The sequence below is a fragment of the Ursus arctos genome, unplaced genomic scaffold (genome assembly GCF_023065955.2).
Source record: "Ursus arctos isolate Adak ecotype North America unplaced genomic scaffold, UrsArc2.0 scaffold_28, whole genome shotgun sequence".
Taxonomy (NCBI): Eukaryota; Metazoa; Chordata; class Mammalia; order Carnivora; family Ursidae; genus Ursus; species Ursus arctos.
The window spans coordinates 16388714-16400047 of record NW_026622963.1 but is presented as its reverse complement, the minus strand read 5'-3'; the positions used below and the strand labels follow the sequence as shown (position 1 = coordinate 16400047).

General features: G+C 49.6%; 5 non-coding genes across 5 annotated transcripts; all 5 read left to right on the top strand.

Annotated features, from left to right (window-relative positions):
• The first annotated feature begins 1011 nt into the window (after window positions 1–1011).
• On the top strand, window positions 1012–1093 carry LOC113263818 (small nucleolar RNA SNORD115). Its single transcript, XR_003319409.1, has one exon. It is a non-coding gene; the product is annotated as a small nucleolar RNA SNORD115 (small nucleolar RNA).
• Window positions 1094–5774: 4681 nt separating this feature from the next.
• Window positions 5775–5855, top strand: LOC113263815 (small nucleolar RNA SNORD115). Its single transcript, XR_003319406.1, has one exon. It is a non-coding gene; the product is annotated as a small nucleolar RNA SNORD115 (small nucleolar RNA).
• A 1626-nt stretch (window positions 5856–7481) lies between these two features.
• On the top strand, window positions 7482–7562 carry LOC113263814 (small nucleolar RNA SNORD115). The gene has a single exon (XR_003319405.1). It is a non-coding gene; the product is annotated as a small nucleolar RNA SNORD115 (small nucleolar RNA).
• A 1625-nt stretch (window positions 7563–9187) lies between these two features.
• Window positions 9188–9268, top strand: LOC113263816 (small nucleolar RNA SNORD115). The gene has a single exon (XR_003319407.2). It is a non-coding gene; the product is annotated as a small nucleolar RNA SNORD115 (small nucleolar RNA).
• Window positions 9269–10902: 1634 nt separating this feature from the next.
• LOC113263817 (small nucleolar RNA SNORD115) lies at window positions 10903–10983 on the top strand. Its single transcript, XR_003319408.1, has one exon. It is a non-coding gene; the product is annotated as a small nucleolar RNA SNORD115 (small nucleolar RNA).
• Window positions 10984–11334: the final 351 nt, after the last annotated feature.

Genomic DNA, 11334 nt, shown 5'->3' with positions numbered 1-11334 from the left:
CTTTTTGAGGAAACTCCATACTGTTTTCCAGAGTGTCTGTATCAGCTTGCATTCCCACCAACAGTGTAAGAGGGTTCCTCTTTCTCTGCATCCTCACCAACATTTATTGTTTCCTTTATTGTTAATTTTAGCCATTCTGATAGGTGTGAGGTGGTATCTCATCCTCGTTTTGATTTGTATTTTCCTGATGATAAGTGAGAAAACATTACTTTTTTATTGAAAGTTTATTGAAAATATATGAGAATTTTTCAGAGCTATGGTTCTTACTCCATTTTGTGAGTTTCTTTGGTCTAAATATACAAGTATACATATTTACATTAATTATTGTATTTTCCTTTGATATGTTTTTGTTAAGACTGTAAGACATTGAAGAGGACTTACAACATAATACAATGGCTTATTGGCCATGATATGAAAGTTCCTTTTATGGTTCCAAAGGATTCATAAAGTGATCACAATTTCAAGTGTCCTGACATCTGATTTCTAGACCCAGAGTCTCATATGGCTGAAAGAGTAAGATTTTTATTCGAGTTTATATTCAATGAACCATGACAAATACGCTGACATGACCTCTTGACTGGATAGAACAAGATTGACCAATGAATGTCTCCCATGTCTGCAAACAACACCTGAATATTTATCCAAACTTGAGAAACCTGTATATATTGTCCTTTTTCTGCTTGGTGAATGAAAGCTGCATCAACTCTGTAAGAAGTCATTTTTTTCTGGAAATGATCATAGTAATTGCTTAATGTGGAGAATGGATAAATCATGAGTCCATGAGAGATGTAGTAAAACATTTTGTAATCTGTCTTACAACTGTCCACACAGAAAATGACCCTAAAAAAAGAGCACTGTTTGGCTGTTGCCACAGAATAAACCTATGTCAGCCAGGTGTTCATGATGGTATATGGCAAAGTCATGTCTAGTTTGGCATCACAAATTGCAAAATCTATCTCTGATGATCATATATAGATCAAAGTATGTAATTTGGCAGGTAATGCTGTAGTTGGATTGAAGATGAGAACTCATCTTATCTTCTAGAGAAATGATGACCTAAAAAATCATGCTCAATAATTTTACACTGAGGCCCAATGTAGTCAGTAATGACAAAGCAAAAGGCTGAATATCCACGTTTCCCTTCAAGAGTAATGAGTTTTGGGTTTTCAGGCAATAAGTCCCTTCAGGGAATCTTCTCTATAGGTTTCATGACAACAACACATCCCCAAGTTTAGGCTATATTTGGTGAGCCATCTTTAGTTAGAGAAGGCCATCCTCAAGGCTAGTTTTTAGCTATATTTTTCTCATCATGTTATCCAGTTGGAATTTCTGGAAAGATTTTTGCCATTCCATTAAAATTCAAAGAGAGTGCATGTGTTTGATCATCGATACAGTTGACACAGAAAATTAGACAAAGAAGAGGTCTGACTTAAGAAGAAAAATAAGTTACTACTTTCAGAAAGCTAAGTTCTGTAGATGTTTGATTTCTGTCTGGGAGTCAGGCAACCAAAATAGCATCACTGGAAACATTTTAGTTATACCTGAAATGGATCCCACTACAAATGGAGGAAATATTTCCTTCACTACCCAGCGCTCCTCCCACCCCCAGGAACCGTTACCATCATTCTGTGCACATGCTGAAAACTAACTCTAATATACTGAAGGGATAATGACTACTGGGATCTTCATTGGATACTCAAAACAAATTCCTCTAAGGAAGGATCACACCCAGGCATCCAGAGAGTGAAATTCAAGAATTAATCTGCCAATGGGTCTTGGCTAAAAGGCACTTGAGTACTCAGATAAGTACATGGTGTCCCCTGATGATTATTAGGTCTTTAAAATGTCAGTGTAAGGAATTGTGGGTTATTGGTGATGCCAGTTTTTCCTAATTGGCCCTTTAATCTGTTTAGCTTTGCCAAATGGAACACTAGCTTCACATTTGAAGTTCTTCTTTTCAAGACACAAATCCTTTAGAAGATGGCACCATAAAGGAAAACAAAAACAATTTTGGAAATACTTACATAAATGTGATGTTGATATCTTTGGAGCCATAGTATCATCTACATCATGAGGTCTTGTTTGTCCAAAGTATGGAAATAAAGATATATATTACAAATAAAATTTTTTGCATTGCTGATTGGAAAATGTTAATAAGAACATGAAAGAGAAATCTGAACAAAAAGAATGTATTTTAGGCCATGATCTAAAAAGCCTCATGCAAGATTTTGCCTCAGTGATGGGTAGTGAACACATTTTCAAGACTACATTAAACCAATTCTACATAATTTTACAAGGTCATTTTGTGGGTGCCCATGGCCAATAGCCAAGCCCAATTATCCACATACCACTATTGCTGTGTAGACAAAAAATGGACCATAGAAAACTTGATTTTACCAGACACATCCTGACTGCTCTTCCAATATAGAAGCTTGTTTGTAAATGAGGACTTCTTTATGGTGAATGAATGGTGCTCAGTATTTTCATAAGTTAGATTTATATTTATTTCTTCAGGTATTAATTAATTAACTAATTAATTTACAAATTTCTTTTTATTCATTCATTCATTTATGCATTATCACTGGGGAAATCATGGAATTTCAGACTTGAGATAACCGCAAGGCAATCCCTTGTTCTATACAATGTCTGTAAGATTCCATGTACCTAACAAGTATTCATATTTTAGGCTTTATTACATGATCCATGTTTCCTCAAAGGGGCCTTCATTTGGAACAATTCCATACCTCTTTTTTCCTCATTGTGTCTTCAGTTAAACATTCAGACAATGGTTGTCATAATGATAGGTGGTGAGTTGATGCATTTGATCATAGATACAGGACACAAAAAAGCTAGGGCAAAAGAGGAAGCCACATAAAGGCAATAAATATGTTTGACTCCTCTTGGAATACTAAATAATAGAGGGTTGATTTCTTCCTGCGTCATCCTGATGTGATAGAATCTCTGGAAAGCATAACTTTGTAATTTTCAAAGAAATGTGTAAGATGGCAGTGGAGGATATCCATCCTTCATGGCCACTAGGAAACATGACACAAGTCATGTGTCCAGGTTTCGGAAAATATATCAGATACACTTCAGAGATGACAACAGCAAGAGTCTGCATTTGAGTCTCAGACCACTTCTTCTAGAAAAGGTTGACATCCATGGTGGTCAGAGGGTGAGATGGAAAAATTCATCCCATGGATCTCAGTTGTAAGACATTGAAAAGAATTCAGACAGTTTACTTGTGACTCTGGCAGATTGATAAAACTTCTTAGGACAATTTAATAAATTATGTGTATATATATATAAACATACACACACATTTATACATAAATTAAATGGAATATTACTTGGCTATCAAAAAGGATGAAATCTTACCATTTACATTGACATTGATGGATTATGCTGAGTTAAGTCAATCAGAGAAAGACAATTATCATATGGTTTCACTCATATGTGGAATATAAGAAACAGCACAGGGGATCATAGGGGAATGGAGGGAAAATGGAATAGGAAGAAATCAGAGAGGGAGAAAAACCACGAGAGACTCAACTATAGGGAACAAACTGAGGGTTGCTAGAGGGTAGTTGGGGGGGATGGGGTAATTGGTGATAGGCATTAAGGAGGACATGTGATGTGACAAGCACTGGGTGTTATATGCAACTGATGAATTACTAAACTCTACATCTAAAACTAATGATGTACTATATGTTGGCTAATTGAATTTAAATAAAAAGGAACAAAAGAAATTCTGAACTATTGGTATTGCCAGTAGTTCACGATGGGAATTCTGACCAAATAAGTTTTTTTTTTTTTTTAAAGATTTTATTTATTTATGTGACAGAGAGACAGCCAGCGAGAGAGGGAACACAGCAGGGGGAGTGGGAGGGGAAGAAGCAGGCTCATAGCAGAGGAGCCCGATGTGGGACTCGATCCCGGTACGCCGGGATCACGCCCTGAGCCGAAGGCAGACGCTTTAACGACTGCGCTACCCAGGCGCCCCCCCCCGACCAAATAAGTTTTACCCAACAAGGGCACTAGTGTCCAAAGTACTGGGAAAATTTATTTGGAGAAAATGTATGTCTTAAAGAATGAAATAATCAGGAATACAAAAACTATTTCAAAAGTACTTTTATAGAAATAAATTGGAAAGTTCTTCAAAATTTAAAGCAACTCCCTCATGACCTCATGTTTCTTTAATCACATAAGTTCACCTGTATACCAGGATAATGGAGTATATGAATCATAATTTAAATGCTGTTAGGAGGATATGGAAGGACAATATGAAAAAAAGAAAAATGACTTTTGAAAAATGGACTAAAAGTTGCCTTGATCATAAGAAACAAGTATCTTTTAATGATGGGAGATATGTTTTACTGAAAAACAATTCCATATAAAATCACATTGATACCTCATGAGAGTTCCTGAAATATATTAAATTATTGTACAAAGAAAATGAAATTGAAGCCAAAATGAATGAGCCACAAAAGTAAAATTATTAAAACTGAAAACAGAGCTTAAATAATGATTCAGAACATCTAGACCTACATATGACAGTAGGTCATACTGTCACACACACACACACACACACACACACACACATAAATGAAGATTAGGAGCCAATTTACTATGTTTTTTTTTAAGGATTTTATTTATTTATTTGACAGAGATAGAGACAGCCAGCGAGAGAGGGAACACAAGCAGGGGAAGTGGGAGAGGAAGAAGCAGGCTCACAGCAGAGGAGCCTGATGTGGGGCTCGATCCTATAACGCCAGGCTCACGCCCTGAGCCGAAGGCAGACGCTTAACTGCTGTGCCACCCAGGCGCCCCCAATTTACCATGTTTTTATGAAAGTAGATATATATGGATTTACTACTACACAATAATTATACATCCATTGGTTCAATTATTCTGAACACATTCATGTACTAAATGGTTTAAACAAAGAAAAAGCATAAAAAAAATAACACAGATGGAAAGGTTGTTCTGACAAATATCCTAATTCTCATTAAACACATTATTTTGAAAAGGAAGAAAATGAACACACCTACACAAGGGCAAAACTACCAACCTCCAGGAAGAGACCCAAAAATGTGGGTACCTGGGTATCATACTCTTTAATAAGCTGAGCATTTGCTTAGAAGAGGTTGGCAAGGGAGACATTCCATGGTGCTGAAATACCTATCAAATCCTGTTCAAAAGGGCACGGGGTCCAGCCTTCATTACTAAGGGGGAGTATTTGATATAAAGTCCAAAGAAAGTCCAACCGGGACTCCCAATCCTAACCAAGCAAATCGTGGCCCCGAAAATGCACAATAAGGAGTGTGTGTGGCGAGTATTCCAATGGGTGGTGGGGCATTAACATTGTCTGAAATCATTTGGGAGCCAAATAAACCACTGGTATGGTTTGAAATAAAGGGCAGAGATTTCCTAAAATGCTGTGCTTCAATAGGGATCAAGGATCATGTTGGCAGTCTCAAGAGGTGCCAAGTCCCAAAACGCATTCAGGACTGGTAAATGTTGGCGACAGGGGGAGGAGCCACGGAGCAGGGAGTTTTGACAGCTGGCCTATGGATCTCTCCGCAGACACCATCCCAACGAAGATGCTGCTGGGAGAGGCAAGGCTTGCTGGACCCAAACAGGGGAAGGTATCCAAAGACTCATGCCCCTGAGGTATCCCTCTCTACAGGAAGCGATCGCAGGTAAGCAGGTTCCAGGAGGGATATGAGAGAATGCAGTCACGCACGCATTTACTGGTCACCACTGCCTTGTTTGGGTCAATGATGAGAACTCATATTGTCTCGAAGAGAGATGATGACCTAAAAATCATGCTCAATAGGATTACGCTGAGGCCCGATGGAGGGGAATGTCCTGGGGTCAGCATCCCAGAGATCCTTGGGGCCCTGGGAGAGCGCTGCACTTTGGGGCTTGATGTGACGGATCCCCTGAGTCTCCCAGTTGTGGCTGTGGCCTGCTGTGGGCACCCCGGTGCCCTAGAGATGCGCGGGTCTTCAACCTTACCACCGACGCATTCCTCCTCCCAGGAGGCCCCCCTGGGGAGCCCTTGCTTAGTTGCCCTGGTCTCCGCATATCTTTCAGAGTGCCTGGTGCCCAGGGTGTCGGCGCGGCCTACACCATGGGAGGTGAGTGGAAGCCTGTGAGCTTGGAGGAAGACTGCCCAGGCCATCGGGGTGGATTCGGGGGAACGCGTCAGGTCGGCAGCAGCAGCGGCGATGGAGGCGATGACAGTGGCACAGGCTTCGGGTGGGAGCCCTTGATGTCCGGGTAGGGTTGACTTCCGCTTGGACATGCACCCGTGGACCATGCCACGTGGACGGGAAACGAAAGGCGGGCCAGGTCCCTGACGAGGACCCAAAAGTGTGGGGATGCCGCCATCAGCCCGCCTGCAGCTGACATTGTCCCACTGCTTCACTGCGCACCACATGGGCCGTGGAGATGGTGGACATGGGCCCTTTGGGACACTGGCGGCTGTCCCACTTGGACCAGGGCCATGCCTGAAACACATCCCTCGGCAGGCTGCCCTGGGCAAGAAGGCAGAGCACCTGCCGCATGCACTCGACTCCCAAGGACTTTGGGATTCCTTGGGGCAGCTGCGGAACACCCCTCTCTGATCCCACCATCCCCTGAGACAGGAAAGGCCGACCGGGCCTAGGCAGGGAATCTGCAAGTCACTGGGCACAGCAGGGGATGGCCCTGGGCCCCTCGCCCTGGCACTCCAGATCTCAGACAGTGGTCCTGGGGCAGAGGCCTAGAAGGTGCAGGCACAGGGCCATCCTCCATGGCGGGCGGTGGGCAGCATGCCTTGGTGTGGTGCAAGCCGTTGTTCAGGAGCTATTCCTCGGCCCTGGGGACCCTGGGAGTCCAGGGGCACTGGCACCCCGAGTCCTAGAGGGCTGGGCCTAGCTCTGGGTGCCACCGATGGCCTCATCCGTGGGAGGGCAAGGGCCTCACCCTACCTACCAGGCCCGCACCCTTCACACTGCGCTACACGCTCCCAGCCTGGTACCTCTCGGGAAGCCTGTGTGCTGGCCTTCTACTGGGGGCTACCTTAGCTGGGCTCGGCTCCCGCAGCGGGCTATACTGTCCGTTGTTTTGGCTTACAGGTATGGGCATCAGTGAACCTGCACCCTGCTCCTTCCTTCGCTTTCCCCGGTCTGTGCACACCAACCTCAGCACTTGCAACACACTACCAGGCGTTCAGGACAGGCAGCTCTTGGCTACAGGGCCACATGCCCAGGACCAGGGAGTTTTGACAGCTGGTCTACCCCTCTCTCCCCAGACCCCATGCCCAGATGAAGATCCCAGCGTGAGGGCCAAGGCTTGCTGGACCCAGCCCCGGGAAGGGGTCCAAACTCTCGTGCCCCAACGCATCCCGCTCTACAGGAAGCACCCCAGGGTAAGCAGGTTCCAGGCAGGGTGGGAGAGCACACACGCACGCACCCGTCCCCACTGCCTTGTTTGGGTCAATGATGAGAACTCATATTGTCTCGAAGAGAGATGATGACCTAAAAATCATGCTCAATAGGATTACGCTGAGGCCCAATGGAGGGGACCGTCCTGGGGTCAGAAACCCGGACATCCTTGTGGACCTGGGAGTGTGCTGCACTTTGGGGCTTGAGGCGACCAATCCCTCAAGTGTCCCAGCTTTGGCTGTGGCCTGAATGTGGGCCTCCTGGGGCCCAAGAGATGCACAGGCTTTCAGCTTTACCCGCTGACACATTCTTCCTCACAGGACATGCCCCCCTGGGAGCCCTGCTTAGCCACCCTGGTCTCCTCGTGTCTTTAAGGGTGCCTGGTGGCCAGGGTGTCAGCGCAGCCTCCACCATGGAGGTGAGTGGAAGCCTGTGGGCTTGGAACGAAGCTGCCCAGACCATCGCGGTGGGTTCGGGGGGCCCGTGTTAGGTCAGCGGAGGTGGCGATGGCAGCGGCGACAGTAGCACTGGCTTCGGGGTGGGAGCCCCTGTTATCTGGGGAGAGTTTACTTCCCCTTGGACGTGCGACCGTGGGCCATAAAACGTGGAGGGGAAATGAAAGGCGGGCCAGGTCCCTGATGAGGACCCAAAAGTGCGGACACGCTGCCGTCATCCCGCCTGCAACTTACGTTGTCACGCTGCTTCACGGCGTGTCCCATGGGCCCATCAAGATTGTGGACGTGGGCCCCTTTGGGCCACTGGAGGCTGTCCCGCTTGGACCCAGGCCGTACCTGTAGCCCCACTCCATGGCAGGCTGCCCCGGGCAGCACAGGCCAGAGCACCTGTCACATGCACCCGACTCCCACGGACTTTGAGATTCCTTTGGGGCAGCTGCGGAGCACCCCTCCTTGATCCCTCAGGCCCCCGAGACAGGAAAGGCTGACCTGGCCTAGGTGGGGAAACTGCGAGTCCCTGGGCGCAGCAGGCGATGACCCTGGGCCCCTCATCAAAGCACTGCAGACCTGAGGCCGTGGTCCTGGGAAAACGCCCAGCAGGTGCAGGCACAGGGCCCTCCTCCATGGCAGGTGGTGGGCAGCATGCCTTGGTGTGGTGCAGGTTGTTGTCCAGGAGCCATTCCTTGACCCTGGGGACCCTGGGAGCCCAGGAGCACTGGATCGCCATGTCCTAGAGGGCCAGGCCTAGCTCCGGGTGCCACAGATGGCCCCATCCGTGGGAGGCCGAGGGCCTCGCCCTACCTACCGGGCCCTCACCATTCACACTGCACTATGCGCTCCCAGCCTGGTACCTCTCGGGAAGCCTGTGTGCTGGCCTTCTACTGGGGGCTACCTCAGCCTGGCTCAGCACCTGCAGGGGCCACACTCTCCGTTGTTTCAGCCTCCAGGTCCAGGCATTGGTGAGCCTGCACCCTGCTCCTTCCTTTGCCTCCCCTGGTGCACGCTGACCTCAGCACTTACAATGAGCCGCCAGGCATTCGGGACAGGCAGATCTTGGCTGCAGGGCCAGGTGCCCTGGAGCAAGGCATTTTGACAGCTGACCTACCCCTCTCTCCCCAGACCCTGTGCCCAGATGAAGATCCCATCATGAGGGCCAAGGCTTCCTGGACCCAGCCCCGGGAAGGGGTCCAAACTCTCATGCTCCTGGGTCATCCTGCTCTACAGGAAGCACCCCCAGGTAAGCAGGTTCCAGGTGGGGTGGGAGAGCACACACGCACGCACCCGTCCCCACTGTTGTTTGGGTCAATGATGAAAACTCATATTGTCTCGAAGAGAGATGATGACCTAAAAATCATGCTCAATAGGATTACACTGAGGCCTGATGGAGGGGACCATGCCAGTCTGCATCCTGGAGATCGTTGGGGCCCTGGGAGAGCACTGCACTTTGGGGCTTGGGGCGACCAATCCCTCGAGTCTCCCAGCTGTGGCTGTTGCCTGACTGTGGGCTTCCAGGTACCCTAGAGATGCGCGGGCCTTCGGCCTTACCCGCCAACCCATTCCTCCTCCTAGGAGGCCCCCCAGGAAACTCTTGCTTAGCCACACTGGTCTCCTCATGTCTTTCAGCGTGCCTGGTGGCCAGAGTGTCGGTGCAGCCTCCACCATCTTTGGTGAGTGGAAGCCTATGGGCTTGGAGTGAAGCTGCCCAGGTCATCGGGGTGGGTTTGGGGGCCTGCGTCTGGTGGCGGCGGAGGAGGCAATGGCAGCGGTGACAGCGGCACTGGCTTCGGGGTGGGAGCCCTTGATGTCCAGGGAAGATTAACGTCCCCTTGGACGTGCGCCCGTGGGCCATAAAACGTGGAGGGGAAATGAAAGGCGGGCCGGGTCCCTGATGAGGACCCAAAAGTGCGGACACGCCGCCATCATCCCACCTGCAACTTATGTTGTCACGCTGCCTCAGGGCATACCCCATGGGCCCGTTGAGATGGTGGACGTGGGCCCCTTTGGGCCACTGGAGGCTGTCCCGCTTGGACCCAGGCCGTACCTGTAGCCCTGCTCCATGGCAGGCTGCCCCGGGCAGCACAGGCCAGAGCACCTGTCACATGCAACCGACTCCCAAGGACTTTGAGATTCCTTTGGGGCAGCTGCGGAGCACCCCTCCTTGATCCCTCAGGCCCCTGAGACAGGAAAGGTCGACCAGGCCTAGGTGGGGAAACCGCGAGTCCCTGGGCACAGCAGGCGATGACCCTGGGCCCCTCATCGAAGCACTGCAGACCTGAAGCCGTGGTCCTGGGGAAAAGGCCCAGCAGGTGCAGGCACAGGGCCCTCCTCCATGGCGGGCGGTGGGCAGCATGCCTTGGTGTGGTGCAGGTCATTGTCCAGGAGCCATTTCTTGACCCTGGGGACCCTGGAAGCACAGAGGCACTGGCTCCCTGTGTCCTAGAGGGCCGGGCCTACCTCTGGGTGCCACAGATGGCCTCATCCGTGGGAGGGCGAGGACCTCGCCCTATCTACTGGGCCCGCACCCTTCACACTGCCCTACACACTCCCAGCCTGGTACCTCTCGGGAAGCCTGTGTGCTGGCCTTCTACTGGGGGCTACCTCAGCTGGGCTCGGTGCCCATGGGGGCCATGCTCTCCATTGTTTCGTCCTCCAGGTCCAGGCATTGGTGAACCTGCACCCTGCTCCTTCCTTCACCTCCCCCGCCCTGTGCGTGCCACCCTCAACCCTTGCCACAAGGCACCAGGCATTCGGGACAGGCAACTCTTGGCTTCAGGGCCAGGTGCCCCAGAGCAAGGAGTTTTGACAGCTTGTCTACTCCTCTCTCCCCAGACCCCGTGCCCAGACGAAGATCCCAGCGTGAGGGCCAAGGCTTGCTGGACCCAGCTCTGGGAAGGGGTCCAAACTCTCATGCCCCGGGTCATCCTGCTCTACAGGAAGCACCCCCAGGTAAGCAGGTTCCAGGCGGGGTGGGAGAGCATGCACGCACACAGGCACCCGTCCCCACTGCCTTGTTTTGGTCAATGATGAGAACTCATATTGTTTCGAAGAGAGATGATGACCTAAAATTCAAGCTCAATAGGATTACGCTGAGGCCCAATGGAGGGGACCGTCCTGGGGTCAGAAACCCGGACATCCTTGTGGACCTGGGAGTGTGCTGCACTTTGGGGCTTGAGGCGACCAATCCCTCAAGTGTCCCAGCTTTGGCTGTGGCCTGAATGTGGGCCTCCTGGGGCCCAAGAGATGCACAGGCCTTCAGCCTTACCCACTGACACATTCTTCCTCACAGGACATGCCCCCTGGGAGCCCTGCTTAGCCACCCTGGTCTCCTCGTGTCTTTAAGGGTGCCTGGTGGCAGGGTGTCAGCGCAGCCTCCACCATGGAGGTGAGTGGAAGCCTGTGGGCTTGGAGCGAAGCTGCCCAGGCCATCGTGGTGGGTTCTGGGGGCC